General features: G+C 42.8%; 3 long non-coding RNA genes across 3 annotated transcripts; 2 read left to right on the top strand and 1 right to left on the bottom strand.

Annotated features, from left to right (window-relative positions):
* Positions 1–655: 655 nt before the first annotated feature.
* LOC309379915 lies at positions 656–5344 on the bottom strand. The gene is made up of 2 exons (XR_014172670.1): positions 4685–5344; positions 656–859 (listed from the first exon to the last, which is right to left on the bottom strand). It is a non-coding gene; the product is annotated as an uncharacterized lncRNA (long non-coding RNA).
* On the top strand, positions 3154–3563 carry LOC309380378. The gene is made up of 2 exons (XR_014172895.1): positions 3154–3224; positions 3255–3563. It is a non-coding gene; the product is annotated as an uncharacterized lncRNA (long non-coding RNA).
* Positions 4796–17777, top strand: LOC309379917. The gene is made up of 3 exons (XR_014172672.1): positions 4796–4880; positions 16093–16320; positions 17561–17777. It is a non-coding gene; the product is annotated as an uncharacterized lncRNA (long non-coding RNA).
* Positions 17778–20187: the final 2410 nt, after the last annotated feature.

The raw sequence follows: 20187 nt of genomic DNA, 5'->3' as shown, positions 1-20187 counted from the left end.
TGATATTGGGCCAGTCATTGACTCTAAGACTAACCTACCTCACAGAGAGTTGTTGTGGGAATTAAATGAGGAGGAGGAGGAGAACCATGTACTCCACCTTGAGTTCCTTGGAGGAAAACGTGGGAAGTTGTGGAAGTGACACGTGGGGGGAATTTCCAAAAAGCGGTGGTTAGTCCTGGAAAAATCATGGTGTGTTTTTTTCCCCAGAAGAAGTTCAACAACTTTGGCATTTTTCTAAAGAAAGCTCAACAACGTGAGGGATTTTCTAAAAATTTCTTTGTGTCTGGACTTTCACTTCTTGAAATATGGCAGCCCAAAGAACCGCATCATGAGCACAAGGCAAGAATTCAAAGTGCATGCAGAGCACATCACCCAAGCAGGTGAGCTAAGCCAGAGACTTCAAGTCAGTGTTAGCTTAGCAGAGTGCCATTTTAGAGAGAATGATAAACATGCTTTAATAAGTCATTGACAACACATGGGCATCTATGGACAGGATCAGGTATAGGAGTGATCACTCCCAGAAAATGGCTGCCACTGGCTTCCCCTTTACAACATCTTAAGTGTCAAGCTTAGCATGGAGTTGATAAAGCGAGGCTTCTTTCCCAGGTACAAAAGTTAAAAGTGTTGTGCAAATGAGAAGAAAACAGGAACTGGGTGGGGTGAGGAATGTCACTTTTATTTTGCGGCATCAGGGAACAGTCTCATGGCACTGAGGAGGTATAGCGCTAGACAAGCAGCCCTTCGCTTCCCCAATAGGCACCCAGCGGCCAGTCAACCAGCCACTTAATCATGGCCCTTAAACTCTGTCGACAGAGGCTTGTTTCTCATTAAGCACCTGAAAGCAGACCAAATGACAGTCCTAAGGGGAAAATAAAGAAGAACGGTATTGGTTTTCAGACACAGTTCAAAGGCAACAGAGCCAAGTCTTGGCCAAACAGAAACAATTGTCATTAATTCTTCACCCCCTTCCTCCCTTTTTTTCCATGGAGCAGTCTGAAATAAATTCCCCAGGCTCTGTTCTGCTGAGACAGATCCTGGAAATGGCTGAATGAGGAAAATGACAAGACTGTATACAAATTTATTGTTTCATTTCTACCAGATGGGTTTCTGGAAGGTAATTGGAAACTGGAAAGGGGTGTGGGGAGGAGATGGAGGAAACCATTGCTGTTTCAATGGTTGATGCCTGGCCTATCAGGCTTTGTCACTTCCACCAATGTAACGAAGTTGGATCTGGCCTTACTGTACCTTTGTGATTTATTTTTAAAGGAACAATATGCTTTTCTAGCTCAAACTACATTGTTAACTGTCTAGGTTTTCCCCCACCCCCAGAATGAATCTTTGTGAAGAAATGTAACTTTACACACTTGTGGATAGAAAGCTGTATAAAGAGATGCTTTGTGGTGTGTCCAGCAAATGGGAAGAAAGGGCTTCATCTTCCCTCAATAGTCAGGGCAAGTCAACTGTTGAGAGCCATTGTTGTCGTGCTGCTTCTGCTTGATGGGCAATTCATGCAGGAAAATTGGCTGCCATCTTAAGCATACAGATTAGCTGGATCTCCCCAGAGCTTGGTTCGGGTTGACATGATATGGTTGCTAGGCAACCACAGAAAGCTCTTCCTAAATATCTCCAGGTTTGGAAGGAAATATTGAGAGGAAGGCAGGGTGGATCCTCAGAGCAAAAAAAAAGATAATGTCAGGAGAAAGGGGCCGTGTGGGAACTTCAGGGCTACTTAGGGGGCAGAAAGTATCATGGTGTCAAAGGAGGGTTTGGTAGGCCTGGGAGAAAAGCATTGTTACTCAGCACAGGGAAGAGGTGGGTGAGAAGGGAAGAATAGGAAGGAGAAATTGTATAGGGTGGAGAAAGGCATCATGGACACCATGAGAAGATACATGGGGTGGTATTCAATGAGGTCTTACTCAGAGTATACACATTGAAATGAATGTCCGTTCATTTCAGTGGGTCTACTCTTATTTGGTCTTGCCACTCAAGTGCAGATTTCAGCTGCTGTCCAGGGCTCTCATGTTCTTTGGGCTGCTCCTGAACAATGTTGTGCAGAGACAGAAAAGTTCCTTGTGCCTCATTGCATATCCCACAAAATGTGGATGTTTCGTGTGAATGATCAAAAGAATATACACAGTGCAACTAAATAAGTGTATCAGCAAACCTAGTGCCCTACATTTTATAATCTTCTTGAAGCTGAATAAAAAGAGGCGCTTGACAGAGCTTCTCTACCCTCCTTCTCAGCAGAAACACAATAATTTGCATTTCTTTGCTGAATATATTGAGGTAGCGATGGGGGAGGCTGTCAGCAGGACAGGCCTCCTACATCCTGACACCAGAAATGTCTGAAGCACCGGTGACATTTAAAATGCCAAATGAAATGAACGGGGAAGTCTTCTTTAGAAGTGACAGATGCAAGAAATGCCTTGCTCTTTATTTTAACAATCCTGAAACAAACTGTCACCATTAATGAGAAAAGAAGATAGGGAAATACAAAGCTGTGCCTGATCCGCAACCCCAGCATATCATCATGATTCTCATACAGAGAATGGAGGCATTTGTTATTCTAATTTCCCTGGAACTCTTATCTGTTGGTACCATTCTTTCAGAGTGTTCATTACTTTTCAATATGGTTATAACCTTCAGTGCTTTGAGAACACACACACACACACACACACACAGTTCACACCTCTTTGTCTTTAAAATACCAGCTACATTTGGAATTGCCTTTTAAGTCTTTGTCAGTATATATCCATATGTTTACCAGTTTAGCTACCCACTTTCACTTTCCCAGTATGATTGAACTGTTTTCTGAGGGAAGAGAAATGTGACGCTTATTATAAATAGCACATACATTTTTGATCCATGAAGGTTTTAGGAAATATTTCCATATTCAACAGCACTTACTCCAGTGGGATAATTTTCTCTCTCGCTAGAAAATATGTATGTATGGGGGGAATCCTAATGGATTTTCCCCACTCCCTTATTATTCTCTTTTATTGAACTGCTTGTGTTTAGGCTTCAAAAAGTTTAACCATATAAATGCAAGAAAGAACAACTGCAAACCACTAAATACACTACAAGCTTCTCCCAAGCATCCAAAGTCAATGACTCCAGTGCTGTGGTCCACTCCGGATTAATCGTCACAACTCCCTCCTTTTTAACAATCTCAGCCTTTGTTCTGTCCTATAGATGCCAGCAGGTCTTCCTAGCCTTTGTATTGGGTGCTTGAAAACAACCCCCCATGGTATTAGGTGCTTGAAAACAACCCCCCATGGTTTGTTAGAGTGGAAGACTAGTGGTAAAGGGGCTGCTTAGCCCTTTTTACTAAAAATTACCGTATTTTTCGCCCTATAGGACGTACTTTTTCCCCTCCAAAAATGAAGGGGAAATGCGTGTGCATCCTATGGGGCGAATGCAGGCTTCAGGAAGCTATCCGCAAGCCTGGAGGGCCCGTGGGAGTTCCTGCATGGCTCCCTAGGCTTGCGGATAGCAGCGTGTTCTGGGGGCTGGCGTCGGGGGAAGCTCGGGCTTCCCCCGCCCCAGCCCTGCGCCTGGGGGGGGGGTATTTTTTTTTCTTTATTTCCCTCCAAAGAAAACTAGTGCGTCCTATGAGCCGGTGCACCCTATGGGGTGAAAAATACAGTACATCCTCTCACTAGATGCTATCCTGTTTGGTGAGGGGAAAATAAGAAGTCCCATCTGGTTTGGTGCTTATTCCACCCAGTTTGTCGCACTCCACTGTACAGGCCATCTATATGTAAGTGGGTGTTAACACATAGTTTCCATGTGGCTTTAAGGTTGGGGTTCCCGAACCATGGTCCACAGGCTGCTAACAGTCCATGAGCTTTATTTAGGTGGCACGTTGCATGTCTGTGGATTTGTGGTTGAAGGTGAAAGTCAGCACATCTATTGCTTTCCAAATTCACACTAACTTTTAATTGCATTTTATTGCTTTTTACTTCTTTCGTTGTACTGCATTGACTGCAATTTCAGCTCTGTGAATTTCAGATTGCAATACATAGCAAATAAAAGAAGCAGTGAGAATGCAGATTACAATTGCTACAAGAGGCAGGAAAATCATTAAGTGGTCTGCCAAGACTCTCAGCAATTTTCAAGTGGTCATTGATGGGGTAAAAGTTGGGAAACCACTGCTTTAAGGGACACCTGATGATACAATCTTTTGTGCAATATCTGGCAAGCCCTCTTCAATGGTAATTTGCTGTAATGTAGTTACAGCAAAATATTTGTTCAGAAAAATGAGTGGAATCCTTCCAGTTCACAAACTGAAAACATTTTGTACTAGCTGACAGGGGATGAGAACCGCTGCATTTAAATTCATTTAAAGAACTTACACTGGGTATTTGAAGGGAGCAGATGTGGTATAACAGTAGGATGGCCCCTTCTGCAGGGCCACAATGTCATGTAGCCTAGTAGCCCAGGGGGGGTGTCCCATTTCCCCTTTCTCTGCTGCCATCACCCACTTATAGTAAGTGTCACCTCATGGTGGTTTCTTCAGGAGTGAGGAAACTGCCTCAGTTTTAATTATCACTACAACTCTCTGTGTCACTGTCAAACAACCTATCTTGTTGGTTGTGGATTGAGGGGACAAAGCGACTTGTCCACAAGACAAAATGGAGAACCAGAGATCAAGGGTGCCTCACTACAAATAATATCTACTGACCTGATTTGGATGGCCAGAGATGGTGCATCAGTCAGGGTGGACTGCTTCTGCCAAAGAGCCGTGGTGTCAATGAGATGTGTTTCATTCTCTTCCAGGGTCTAACGGATTCCCATATTTGTGGTCTGGAGGCTATTTTCTCCAGGATAAATTGGCAGCTTACCTGGTAGTTATGAGGTGATGCCCCATATGGAAGTGGGTAAGTCTTGTATGAGTTATTTGAGATCTTCCAACTCTTCTGTACAGGACATAGAAGGGTATTTTTCAGGAAAGTGGGTTGTAAAGAGAGGCAGGGCATGAATGCTAAGTAAACTCAGGTTCATTCTTCTCTTCCCAAATTTAAAATAAGACCTTTGAGGTTAATGCCTCTGCAATTGAGGTAACAATCGGAGGGGGAAAGAACTTCTACGTACTGAAAACAAGTGCCTTTCACTGAGCATTTCTCCTGTTACAGATCCCATCAAAACAAACACGAGTTGTGCAGGATCAACAATTGGTGCATTGTGCTGTGCTTATAGTATGTACTTTGTGGAATGAATACAGAATGGGATGCGATTGAGTGGGTTCGAGCGTAACGATTTTGATGCAAACACAGCTCTGCAGGTGTCCCACCCTTGATTTGTGAAGGCCGCTTCACAAATATATGGCCATCACTTCACTGGTTACAGGGGAATTATTGGACTATGTTGAAAAGCATTTTGTATAAGATGCTGTGTAAATTCTATGGAGCTTAATCTGTGATGAGCCATTGACACTTGCAGTTTCCAGCGATGCCGCACAGCTGCCCAGTGAGGAGCAAGCGTGTGTGAACCAGTCTTCAGTCCCCAGCCCAGTCAATAACTCAAAGCTGCCAAAAAACCCACAAAAACATTTATGGCTAGGCTTTAACAAAAGCATTTGGAGTCCCCCACCCAACTCCTGTCTTGTATTATCGCCCTTGCTTGCAATTCCTCTTTTTGTGGCAGATTGTACTTTTTTATCTTGGTTCAGTGAGGAGCCTTGGAGGAGAATAGTTATTCAAATCAAATGAGAACAAGCAAACTTCTCATTAGCTAGAAGAAAAATAGAAATCAATCTTGCCTCGCTCAAAAAGCAGACCATAATCTCTTCTAATTATTCCATAACCCCAAGGAAGCTGTCCCATGAGAGGAGCCAAGATAATCCTTGAATATTAAGGAAGGGGTAGAAAATGCAAGCAGAATTCGTAACATGGGGAGATGTAAGGCAAACAGGCACATGAGCAGGAGGCATGCTTCTGCTTTCATTGCATTGTTCAATGGCCATTTCTCACCAGCTGAACGAAAGCAGATCGCCTTTCACCACAAAGCCACGCAGAGCATGGAGACAGATTTCTAAGCTGCAGATAATTCCATTTCATAACTTTTTTTTCAACACTACGATTATTAGGTGGGCAGCAAATGCTTCGGGTTCAATTTCACTGAAGGGGGGCTGGGATTGAGTCATTCTATGGAAACAAGATGAGAATAAAAGACACTACAATATTCTACAGTTTATGAGCTTGGAGTTGGGTAGGATTCTTACTTTGCCCCCATTATGCGCTTCCCCACTGTGTCAACTCCCAAGAACAGCTAATTTTGTCCATTTGTTTCTACCTAATCCTCCAAGTCGTCATTGAGATGATTAATCCTCTTTGGCCAAAGCTGGTTGGAGTCCCCTAAACAGAAATTACTAAAATGGTTAAGGCCACAGTCCAGCACAAAACAGGACATGTTTAAACTCCCTGAAATCAGTGGACCTAAACCTGTATTTGATGATGACTTAAATGTTTTATCATTTTTGTTTTATATATCCCAGTTTAGGAATGGAGGAAAATGTTGTTTGATTCAAAGTCACCTAATTTGCTGTGACAGACTTGCATGTGAATTTGAACAAAGGTGTATATCGGAATGCACAATCCTCTCAATTTTCCATTGCTCACAAAAGATATGGGGAAATGCATGCAAAAATGTGTATTTTAGGGGAAAACACTGAAAAGCATTCCAAATTGTGCATTTTCAACAAAGAAAATACAGAATAATATAGTGATAATATAATATGCATACAAAAGGTTTAAATACATTTTATACATAAAAAGAATCAGCAGCAAAATGGGAATGGGATGGGATTGAGTGTATGTGAAACTAAGATGGAGAGAAAATAGGTCAGTTTGTCCATACCTACATCTCTCTAAAATACAGTATGAATCTAGGAACTCTGGTGGGTGTAGAGGAAGCTGGTGCTTCAACATTCATGAATTGAATTGAATTGAAGTTGAAGTTTAATGTACCAGGAATCTTTAGGAGGATTTGCAGAACTATAGAATCATAGGACTGTAGAATTGGAAGGAACCCTGAGGGTCACTGAGTCCAACGCCCTGCATGGTAGGAATCTCAACTGAAGCATCCAGGACAGGTGGCCATCCAACCTCTGCTTAAAAACTTCCTACAACCTCCTGAGGGAGTCTGCTCCACTGTCAAACAGCTCTTACTGACAGAAAAAAATCTCCTTTCTTGTAATGTGAATCCATTGTTTCAAGTCCTACCCTCCAGAGCAGGAGAAAGCAAGCTTGCTCATCTTCCATGCAACAGCCCTTTAGATATTTGAAGATGGCTATCACATCTTCTCTCTGTCTCTTCTTTCCCAGGCTAAACATACCCAACTCCCTCAACCAGTGGCGTAAGCTAGCCACTCGGGTGCCTGGAAGAGGGGCAAGCCGCCCATGGGAGTGGAGCAAGCTGCCCACAAAGCGTGGCAAGCTGTGCAGAGCCTCCATGGAGTTCGCCTGCCGCCTCCCCTCAGCGCAGAGCATGCAGGCGACCAAGCCACCGCGTCTCTCCCAGGAGAGACATGTGGCTCGGGCACATTGTGAGCCCCACAGTAAGTGCCGCCCCCATGGTGTGGCATCCAGTGCGCCCCACCCGCCCGTCCCAGCTACGCCTCTGCCCTCAGCCGTTCCTCATAAGACTGGTTTCCAGACACTTGATCATTTTTTTTGAAGATGGGGACAGCATTTGCCCACCTACAGTCCGTAGGGACCTTACTTCTTCTCCAAGAATTCTCAAAGATTATAGACAGAAGCGCTGAGATTACATCAAACCACCAGTTCTTGGCTACAGAGCTTTGGATTGGGATATGTGATAGAACTCAACAGAATTGTGCTGCTCTTTTTAAATCTGCACAAAAAGAGCCCACTTTCATATCAGGCACACATCACCCAAAGGAGGGGGGAGCCCTTGAAAACCAATAAATCCAATTGTCTGCTTAATGAATAACAGACTTTCTGCGAAGCTCAACTGTAGAAATCTTTCTGCTGACCTTATAATCTTGTCTATGTCAGTGCTGCTATGTTTGGATCACTCAGGTCTTTATCCTGTTCTAAACACAGGGGGCTTTGCTCCTGGGGAAAACACACATACACACTGTCATTCTGACTTTGGCATTGAGATCTTCCTCTTGTTCACATCACAAGGGCCCTCTATGAAGGGAAATAGAAGGGAAATTGTGGGAGACATGTTGACAATATGGCATGGCCAGTTTAGAATGGTTGCCGCTTGTAGATAAGGGACTTCAAAAGACTTGTTCATGACTGAAACAAAAGTGGGAGGCAGCACCATGAAGCAGCTCCTGAGGCAGAGAACCTTGGGGTGATACTCTTGTTCTTATCACCATGTCTACTTTCAGGTGTTGTAGTGGGAGCCAAACTCTCCAAACAGATTTTTGCTGGCTGGGCAAATTTTCTTCTTGAACCTGAAAGAAATAGAGGGTGCTAGTGTGATTTTTCACCAGCTGCACTTATTATTTCTTCCTACTTTTCTTTCTAACATACTGCTTAGCTAGTGACTCTAGTCAGCATGAATTTGAAGCCTCTTCATTGAAAGCAGCAGCTGGGATCTAAACCTTCTCAGGCACCTTTTAGCAAGATGGGAACTGATGTTGCTTATGGCTGGACCCTGCCCAAATACAATCTAGTCCACAAGATTGTCTTAGTGCAGTGCTATATTTACATCCTTTTTGACAAAAATGTTTTCATGTGTTTCATGGGAACAGTTTCCAAAGTCAGCATGGGGCTGCTGAATGCCAAATGGGAGCTGATCCCAAGGGATTTCCTTGCAAGAGTAGGTTTTAAATGCCATCTTCTGATACTTCCTGTGGTGGCATCTGAGGATTTATCACACCAGGGCCCTTAGTAGTGTTGTAAAATACAAAGCCCACCTGTAGTTGCCTAAGATAGCTTCTTTGTGCAGGAGGGATTTTGTCCCAGATTTTATCTTGAGAACCACTCTAAGATGTATTGATGAAGGGCAGTATATAAATCTAAAACAAACAAACTCTAGCCATGGATTTAATTGCTCCAATCCAATGCACTCATATCCACATGTGGATATAAACTACACATGCAAAATGGTATTGCATGCATTTTTCAACTCCACAAATATCTAACCATGCCTAGAGCTGGTCTGTGATAGAACCCAATCAGACCACAGATGATTATTCCTCATGAATACCTTTCCTTATTGTGAACAAATAGGGACAATGAATGATCATTGTTATAAGCAGCTGCATGGGCCTAGGTACTGGGAGTCAGTGCCAAAGGCTTTCCTTTTAAAGGGCCGGGGGGACTGCTGTGCTGATAGTATCACTGAAATTGCTATAGTAGCATTGCTGTCAATATGATGAGTTATGGAAAAATAGCCACAGCAAATGCTCTTAAGTAAATATGCTGCCTTTTTGCAATTTTTTTGTGGATATATTTAACAGCCAGTCTTTTACCTTGCTAAGAAATCTTGCTTCTCCTCCCTAAAATCCAGTACCACTTCATCCATCACCACTTCATCCAGGATCATCCACTATCACTTACCAGTGGAACTGGTGGTTATAGACATTATGCGGGGGGAAAGACAGGAATTTTCTCTGTGTGTCTTTATGTCCAAAATACAAAAACAAAGAATCAGAAATACAACTCAGAAAGCTTGAGGGCTCACTATGATGTTCAAAATTCACTTGTTTATTTGATTTGAATCCCCAAAATTTTGATTTCAAGTGAGGAGAAATGCAGAAAGAACTTGATTTTTCTTTCAGCTCATATGGTAGCCTTGTTTTGAACTCAACATTTTGGCCACATTTCTCTTGAGGGAGTGTGTGTGTGTGTGTGTGTGTGTGAGAGAGAGAGAGAGAGAGAGAGAGAGAGAGAGAGAGAGAGAGAGAGAGAATAAATGACTTTTTGCAATTGCTGCTCATTGTATTTGCAAGTGCATGAATGATGTCAGATTTCCACCTCACACGCTCCTGAGTGTGTGTGTAACACATCTATACTAATTACAAGTAGAAAGCACAAATGATACTACATAGTTCACAGCATCTGTTAGGGCCTTAATTAATTCAACCTCCACACCGTCACCATAGCAACGATGCTTAACAGACTATGCTGACTCAGAATGTTCAATAGAAAGCCTTGCACTACATATTTATTCAAATTACAGTCATTACTGAAATATTTCTGTATTAGCTCCATAATGGCAGGGTTGATGGTAACAGAAGGATCCCTTTATATAGGTGACCTTATTTCATATATTGCCTTATTGTCATGCAGAACGGCATTCATGCTTGAGAACATAAAAGCAGGCACACTCTCTTTAAAGACACCTTGCATTTAAAATTTGCCACCTTTTCTTGATGTCCAAGGAATATTCCTGGGAGCAAATGAAACATCATCTTCATTTTCAAAAATGTATCATCATTTTCAAAAGTGTGCCTGAATTATAGAAATTCAGCAATGCATAGAACTCTAAGGACTGTATCTCATATAACCTTTTGTTTATGAATCAGAAAGTGATACCTCACTTTGTATCAGCCTCATAGTTTTGAACGAAAAGGGGATCACAGAGTTCAGCCGAAATAGACTTTTTAAATTTAGGGATTTAAAGAAGCAGAAAACTGAAGATAACTAATGTGCACATTCCATAAAATGAAGCTACTGTAATTCTTGCATATTGCACCACCAGAAAATTGTCGAATAAAAGCATACATTTTGCTGGTTTTAGCTCTTGTTTTGCAAAAAGAATCTGGGAAGGTCTTGTTATCTGACAGTTTCATTTCTTCACTGAGAACATTTAGTGTCATTATCTCATCATTATCTTCTTGTCCCTAGCACCTTGCAGACACAGAAGCTTTCCTAAAGAAAGGGGAATCCTATTATGCAAACAATACAACTTAATGCTTATGCAAATCTACCTGCTTTGCATAATTTATGTCAATTAACAAAATAAGACTATAGGGCTGATCGTGCAATTGCTACAACACTTCCTCTTAACTAGGGAGGGAGAGATCGCTCCATTTCCACTGTCATTTTTTGTACATACTTTGTACCTAACCTGTTTCCATTTGCATTCTCTTAAAAAAATGCACTGAAATTCATATTTAAAATTAGCAAAGCCTACATTGTTATGTGGCAGTCTTAGGGCTGCCTTTAAATTGTACAGTTCTTTTCTTTTTTTAAAAAAAGGAAGAGATCACTCTAAGCAGCTAGAAAACCCACCTGCTGGCACTGATGCTGCTGCTACTGCTGCATGTTTTCAAAGATGGGATTCTGAGAGTGACAGGATATTATGACAACCTGTCCTCACGGGGACATTGTCCAAAGAAAGACAGCATTGGCTACCCCTACATACTCCTTGGGCACTAGTAAGTATTTATGCATTCATACACTCGCAGAGGACATTCTGATCCATACATTAGGCAGAGGGCTTTGGTCAGGTTGGTTTGCTTCAAAATGCAGACTGACAGAATTTCTCAGGTTCCCCAGCTCTGCAGCTACTTAATTCTGACAGGTTTCCTATGCAAAGTAGTAAAGAGTGATTGTATCTGTGCGCTTGTGAACACATATGTATCTGTAGAAGAATGTGGTTCTGGTATAGCCCTGAATTGGTCCTGGCTACCTCATTATGTCGCTTGCAGACGGATGCAATATATCTTGCTGAGAAACATCCGTCTGCATGAGGCTTATTTATATAAGAAATGAGTTTCCCAAAAAGCAACTTGAGGGATGCTTCCCCCTCATCCTCCAAAATGCCTCTGGTAAATAATGTAGAGCCCAGGTGGGTGTGTCCTATCCATATCATGAAGAACTCAGGTGTCCTGGGCAGAGAACTCCACTGGTTCCCAAACTTCTTTCCTCTTGAAAATTGTTGCGGGTCTTGACAGACCACTTAATGATTTTTCTGCCTGCTGTAGCGATTGTTAATTTACTGTGCTAGATGCTGTATGGCTTTCAGTCATATATTTAGACACGTGAAACTTGCCAGCCAATGGTGATGTGTGGACCACAGTTTGAGAACCCCTGCACTCATGGATGATGTTGTCATAAGGATGCTGTGCCAACTGAGATTTCTAAAAAGACAATATTAATTTTTCAGTGTCAGTGGACAGGCACTAGATACTTACTCTCTCTTCCTCTTATTAATCTCAAATCGGTGTGCCTGGGAATCTGCCAATAAGTAACTAGTAGGACAGAAGTACGGTATATTGTGTCACTCTGTACAATGAAGACTAATCAATGCAAACCTTCTGTGAGCTTAAAGATCACGCCTAAAGATTTCAGTCTTGTGCTCTAATAAGTACAATAGGACACTGATTATCTTGATAGGGAATATCAGAATGGAAAGTGCATAGTCTTTGCAAATCTGGAACTTGCTTGCATTGAATAAATAATATCTCTCTTCTGCTCGATATTTAATTATTTTCACTGAACAAGTGCACCGTGTCCCTGAACTTGAAAAGAATGTTATACTCCTATTGTACTAAGACAAAATTGCTACTCCAAAGGTATGTACAAATTCTGTTAATCTCAGCTGTAGGATAATCTAATTATTATTTTTTCTTTTGAAGTATGCAAAACAATATTTACTGAATGGATTATGGAAATTTCAAGGTAAAGCTAGCTTTGAAGATTAAGCAACTTACATGCTGTTAATACTATACTACATTTTATTTTCTTTGCTTTCGTTCTTTTTTCTCCCTCCCCCTTTGAAATTAACAAGGAAGCTTTATTTTGCATGGCAGATAAAATCTACGTAATGCACTTTAAAAATGGGAATGCCGAGAGAATCCTTTGAATACGTCTCGACTTAAGGTGAAAGTTAGTAGTGCAATGTAGCAGCAAAACATATTGTTCCAATATCTTTATGCACTAGGGTTTGCTTGGGTTTTTTTGACCTTGAAAAATGCCCTTGATTCTACTGCTTTAATAAAAAGGTGATCATAATCCTCCTGGTGCAATGTGACTTCTGCAGGGGAGGAGATGCCTGCATTCATAGCCATCTCTAACAGATGGTCTTGTGTTCCTCTATAAATCTTCATGATGGGGAACATCAGTTACTATGGCTTAGCCTGGAAACAAGGCCCACCCTGAGCACTTGGGTATTTTGGATGTGGTGTTGGCTCTGCAACTAGTATATACAGTGGTACCTCGGGTTAAGTACTTAATTCGTTCCAGAGGTCTGCTTTTAACCTGAAACTGTTCTTAACCTGAAGCAGCACTTTAGCTAATGGGGCCTCCTGCTGCTGCTGCACCATAGAATCATAGAGTTGGAAGAGACCACAAGGGCATCGAGTCCAACCCCCTGCCAAGCAGGAAACACCATCAGAGCACACCGCCGGAGCACGATTTCTGTTCTCATCCTGAAGCAAAGTTCTTAACCCGAGGTACTATTTCTGGGTTAGCGGAGTCTGTAACCTGAAGCGTATGTAACCTGAGGTACCACTGTACCCTGCTTTTTTGTACAATTCCCCTGTACAGTGCTACCACTGTAAGACAAGCAGCAACTTTTTATCTCTGAACTAGTGCCCAGCACCATGTTCTTAGTGCCAGGAAAAGCTAGTGCTACTATTTCTCCAAGTTCTAAACAACTGTAGCATGTGGTTTCCAGATCCCCTCCAGCCAACCCTGCCTTCTCTATGAGTCAAGATGAGAAATGGGAACGGGTGAGGAGAGCACCAGTGGCCACATTGTGTCATGAGCCTCCTGATCCCAACTGGCTCAAGGCTGGTGTGGCAGTTCCTGTCAGATGAGGAAGACAAGGAAGAGGGTACAGAGTGGACCATCAATACAGAGCAGCCCAAGAGGGGCTCCCTTTGCCTTTGAGGGAGTCCTGCTGGCTCCCTCTCCTGCCTCATCCGTGGAGTGGAGAGCTTCCATAGCGATGGGGCAGGGCATGGACCAGACAGGAGAAGAGGCTGGCCAGGTGGAAGGGAAGGAGTCAGAGGGGCTGACCTCTGTTCCATCACCAAGAACTTGTTGGGGCCTCCAGCACTGGCAGCAGACCAGCGCACCACAAATGCACCAGTCTCCTCGGAAGAAAGAGTCTTGCAAGTGAGTGTGCCATTTCTCACCTTTAAAAACTGCTGAGAGGGTGTGACCCTTTGAGACATCTTCACAGCTTTTGCCTGGCCTCAGATGTTGTTCTTAAACTCTCTGGTTTGTACCTGTACCATAGCAAGCCTTGAATGAAGCTTTCTTACTTACTCTCAGGTAAGAGTCTCTCTTGTAGCATTTGGGACAGGAGCCAGGACACATGGGGGGGGGGACCACTCGGGGATGGGCACCACTTGAGCAACGAAGCTTATGCAATGCCTCATTTCTCACCTATCTATATAAAAAAAGTCATTCTGGAAAGTGTAATGAAATCAGAATGAGGAAAATTTCCAGTAAGTCAAACCATGCATTATAGCATAGGAAAAACAAGACTTAACAGCAAAGTCATTTGTCAATCTGACCCAAGGAAGAATTCCTTCCCAACTCCAAATATGGACATTAGTCAGTTTCATAAGAACGTCAGAAGAGCCCTGGTGGATCAGAAGACCCAACTATTCCAGCATCCTGATGTCGCAGGGGTCAATGGGAAGCCTGCAAGCGGCACCCAAATGTACAGCAATTTCCCCACTTGGGATTCCTAGCAACTGGTTTTCAGAGGCATATTTCCTCCAACAGTGGAGGCAAAACAGAGTCTATGTGGCTAGTAGCCATTGAGAGTCATATCCTACAAGAATTAATCTACCGTATAAGATGGTTCACCACACCACAAACCTCCTGGTGGGCCAGAGTGTGTGCGCGCACACATGTGCACATGGCAGAGGGGGCTCCTCTCTCCCCCCCAGCCCCTCCCGTCCCCCTGCCTATCTAGGGTGCTGCCGAGAGGCAGCGGCTGGTGGCGGCAGCAGCGGAGGAAGAACAAGCAGCCCAAAAGGGCTGCTTTCAGGCTGCTCATTCCTCCGCCGCTAACAGCGGCAAAGATGGAGGAGGAGGAAGGAGCAGCCCAAAAGGACCCTCACTTGAGTATAAACCGAGGGGGGCTTTTTCAGCATAAAAAATGTGCTGAAAAAGTTGGCTTATACTCGAGTATATATGGTAATCCCTTTCTAAAGCCATTCAAGTTGATGACCAACCCAGGATCTTTTAGAAGCATTTCCCATAATTCAGGCATTCCCTCCCATTCACAAGTAAAATAAGAGGAATGAGAACTCCTACTTTTGCCCATCTTTCCTTGCCATCCCTTCTCTTCACTACAGAGACAAATTATCTTTCTGGGTCTACGTCCAGAAGGTACAATGCCAGATTGTAGCATTTGATTAGAATAGGCCTGCAGTCTGCTGCCAGTTACATCCCCCACTCAAATGTTCTCACTTGGGCTTGATGTTTTTGAAATAGAAGTGAAAAAATGAATTCAACACCTTAATTGGATGTTGCTGAGATAGCCTGTTCATGTGAGTTTTAGATTATGAGAATTAGTCCAAAATAGTCCCAAGATACAACATTTGGATTTACATCTGAATTTTTCAAAATGCTAAGGTCTCTGGGACTTTGAGACCATCGATGTTGCTTTTCTGCATGTATCTGTAATTGCGTGGGAACTAGAATTATGAAAACCAGAAACTGGAAATAAAATGACATTTGATTGAGATTTTGCGATGGCAAGAAGTTATTATTTTTTTTGTAATTTCAGCCACTTTAAATATTTCAAGTTCCAAATGAATAACAGGACATTTGGGGCTCTACTTCTTTTACATCTGTTGGAGATCATTTTGTGCACAGGCTGCATATGAATGAACTTTTCAGGGAGGGGGAATGCAGCAGAGTGTTTGCATGCTGTCATTTTCAAAGGCTTGTAATGAACCATGAAAATTTGCCAGCATTTCAGTAAGAAACTGTAAAGGACATATAGGACACAAAACAGCTCTTCTGATAAATTTTGAGCTAAGGCATTTTGTGAATTCGGGAGACAGGCTAGGAAAAAAGCCATGCTAAAAAAGTTAAGATAGCCAGTCATTCTAAACGACTGGGGGGATGGGGTGGTTTGGGGAAAACTTTCTTTTACCTCAGGAGATTCATCTGACATAGTTTCTGTTTATCCATCTAGCCAGGGCCTGCCCAAGACAGTTTGGTACCTGGGGTGAATCACAAAATTGTGCCCCCCTTTCCTGCCAAGGAAGAAAGGGTGAGTGAAGATCTACATCAAGAAGAGGGGGGAAATCAAGATCTACATCAGGATCTTCTGCTCCTGTGGATCCTGCCGCCTGAGGTGATCACTTCACATTGTCTCATGTGTTGGCCAGCCCTGCATCTAGCCCAATACTGGGTACCCCAGGTATGTGTCCCTCCAAATATTGTTGGGCAATAATTCTCCATTTATGGCCAAGCAAGATTCAAACCTAAGTCTCTACAGGATAAGACTTGTAGCCTAACCCACAGCTTTGTTGTTGTTGTTGTTTAGTCGTTTAGTCATGTCTGACTCTTTGTGACCCCATGGACCAGAGCACGCGAGGCACTCCTGTCTTCCACTGCCTCCCACAGTTTGGTCAAAGTCATGCTGGTAGCTTCTAGAACACTGTCCAACCATCTCGTCCTCTGTCGTCCCCTTCTCCTTGTGCCCTCCATCTTTCCCAACATCAGGGTCTTTTCCAGGGAGTCTTCTCTTCTCATGAGGTGGCCAAAGTATTGGAGCCTCAGCTTCAGGATCTGTCCTTTTTTTTGGCAGGGATACTGGAGTGGCTTGCTGGTTCCTCCTCCAGGTGGATCACGTTTGGTCAAAACTCTCCACTATGACCTGTCCATCTTGGATGCCCTGCTCGGCGTAGTTCATAGCTTCTCTGAGTTCTTCAAGCCCCTTCGCCACGGCAAGGCAGTGATTCATGAAGGGGAACCCAAGCTAGCCAACATGATTTTCTCTAGATGTTAAGAGACTACTACTACCATTATTCCTCATCATTGGCTATGCTGGCTGGGGCTGATGGGAGTTGGGTCTAAATAGGGTTGCCATACATCCGGGAATTCCTGGACATGTCCTTTTTGGGGGGTCCTACACCCCCATGCGGGGGGGGGGGATTTTACATTTTAAAGCAAATGTCCTGGATTTTGTTTATTTATTTATTTTATTGTTAGTGGTGATAATTTGTGCGTAGGTGGCTCAGGCTCTTAGAATCATCTCTGTGCAATGCAGGAATCTGAAGCTGCAACCTTGGCATGATCAGCACCATGCTCTAACCAACTTAGAGGAACTGTGCAATATAGTCCACTTTTAATACCTGTTCCTATATATTTGAATAACTTTATCAGTAAATGGGGCTGGAGGCTAATTTTGTGATATGTAAAAGTAGCCGAAGTCAGGGCCTCCGGCTATTCCATCGTGCTTTTACAGGTGGGTAATTACAACGGACAAATTAATTGAAACACATTAAGATAATACACTGGGGGCTCCAGCTGGAGACAGGATGAGCATTCCAGATGGAAAAGGTCATTAATTTGTCCTTCAGGGACCCGAGCATCAGCCTGGTAATTACTGTAATATTACCCCATAGCTGATTTTGTACTGCTGCTTCCTTTGATAGGAGGATGGCATATTGTGAAGCAACTGCAGCAAGGAACAGACTTGGATTCTTTATTTTAAAAAATACAGGAAGCAGTTGATTCTCTCTGGAATCCCAGAAAACTCGATGAAGGTTAACAAGAAGCCATTCCCTGAAACCTATTTGAGTCTCATGAAAAGACACATTTTCTTTTTGGTCAAAAATTAAAAATCCACACCGATGTGGATTTACCGTTTGACCTCTGCTCTTGTCTTCTTCCCTCGCCCCCAGTAAATGATTGCATGAATACCTTTTTTTGCAGTTGCTTTGTCAAATTGCTACTCTCACACACTCCTCCTCCATCCGAGTGAAATACCAAGAGAGAGCTTCTCTCAGTTTTGCTTGGAAAGGATTTTGCACAACATGACAGACAGCAGCAAGTGATTTCAAGAAAAAAATGTGGGTCAGCTTTCTGGGTCTTAAAGCTGGTTAGTACCACAAAAAAACGTGTCCGGGGTCAGGCAGCAAGGATTCAAGGTAGGCTCATGTTTAGATTACTGCAATGCATGCTATGTGGGGCTCCCCTTGCGTTTGCCCAGAGGCTGCAGCTGGTACAGAACATAGTGGCTACATTGGTTGTGGGGGGAAACTACCACTAGTATGTAGCTCCTTACTTGCAGGATTTATACTTGCTGCCCATTTGCTACCAGGCCAAGTTCAATGTGTTGGTACCTAAGATATCAGTCCCTGTACAGCTCAGGACCAGCTTACTTACGTGACTGCCTTATCCCTTGTACACCCAGTAGATTGCTGTGGTCAGTAGGAGAGTTTCTCCTGCAAGTTCCAAAGATCTCAGAAGCCTGCTCCATGGTAACTCAGAACAGGGCTTTTAGTGTGGCTGCCCCTGTTCTGTAGAATAGCAGCCCTCTTAAGACGCCCACAATCTGCACTTTCTGGAAGCAGTTGCAAGACATTTTTGCTTCGACAGTCTTTCCCTATGCCCTTAACCCTGTGCAAGTGCACATGCCAACCTATCCAGAGAGGGATTGCATGAGTATATATTGACCATATGATGGGGGTATTTTCTAAGGCAGCAGCAGCAGTTCTGGGAGAGGGGAAGTGCAAGAAGTGCAACTCTTATCCTGGGTTACTGAATCCTTAATGTTTTCCAAAAGCTCATGTTTAATTCAACTAAACATTAAAAGTGTCTAAATGATGGATAGAGTTACAGGATGCATGTTGGTTTAAGGACTGCCTAGCTTATTGGTTTACATTTTAAATCTTTCCTCCTCCCCACCCCCAGCCAATGCATTCCTAATACAGAATCTCCTTTATTCTGTCAAGATTTATTTTTACCAGGAATATGGGTGAATGATGTAGATAATGTTTTATGTACAAAGTCTGAAGATCCTTGAAAGTACAGTTAAATAAGAGTTTACTATAACCGCATGATCCAAAAGATAGCAACGTTGGCTTAGTTCAGAGATAACACTAAACCATGTTATGTGGACAGGCTTCAATGAGCTCAAATGATGCTTCGGCTTCATGCAGTGTCCCTATCCCTTCTCTACTGGGTTTTCTTTTGCTTTTACATAGCGATGGTTGAGCACTATGTTCAAACCAGAGATCCTGGTTTGAAATAAACTCTGGTTAGTTTAAGAAGCTAATTTCATAACCCATAGCTTGACTTGAAACCAGGATCTCTGGTTTGAACATAATGCTCAACCAAGGTTATTTAAAATCGAAACTAAACCCAGGGTAAATACTCACACCAAGCAAAGGAGGAGAAAGGAGGGAAGCAACATGAAGAGGACAGGAGGCCTTTGGTTGACTGACATTCAATGCCCCTTTAAAATGTGTTTGGGGGTATTGCATGGTTCTTGTTTTTATTTTGATTATGTATTGTGTTTTTATATCGTGATTTTATCCTGTGAACTGCCCTGAGACCTGTGAGTATAGGGCAGTATATAAATTTAATTTTTTTATTATTATTCTTGTATTAATAATAATAATAAAGGGAAGAAGGAATTAATTGAAGTCCATCCACACAGTGCTAAACCATGCTTTAGCATTACATCCAAAAACAGCCACTGACTTCAAAATCTGTCAGTCACAGTATAGTGTAGGAGGAGAGGTTGCAGGGCAGGCTTTACATCTTTAATCAGAAACTATGTAGAAAAGAAACACTGTACTGATACCATCAGTAAGTTCCAGTAATGTTGCCTTTCAGTGCATGGAAACTGATGTTGCTTGGTTGTGTTGTGCAGCGGCAGCCACCCCAAATTTATTATAACAGCCGTTGTGACTATTTGCACTAACACAGATATGGCCAAAGAGAGTTCACTAGTAGCAACTGCTAAGAGGTAGGAGTGAGTAGACGTCAAGTACCTACTGACTGTCACTATCAACCTAAGGGGAGACTGAAACCAACAGCAGCCTGCATATAACTCCCTCCAATCACTAGCACTGGTTTGCTCTGGCCCCTGGAAACTCACCTGCAGGAAGAGTGTGAGAGCATCTGCACTGAGCAAGGTCCTTCCCCTCTGCTGAACAAGAACTATCATATGCTTCAAAACATGGGTCAGATCATTGTAGCGATTGTAATAGTGGAAACAGCAATGGGCCAAAGTAACACATTTTCTGAACGCTAGGAATTATGAAGAGCTATC

This window comes from Podarcis melisellensis (assembly GCF_964234715.1).
Source record: "Podarcis melisellensis genome assembly, chromosome: 11".
NCBI lineage: Eukaryota > Metazoa > Chordata > Lepidosauria > Squamata > Lacertidae > Podarcis > Podarcis melisellensis.
The sequence above is the reverse complement of the archived record's forward strand: the minus strand, read 5'-3'. Positions and strand labels throughout refer to the sequence as shown.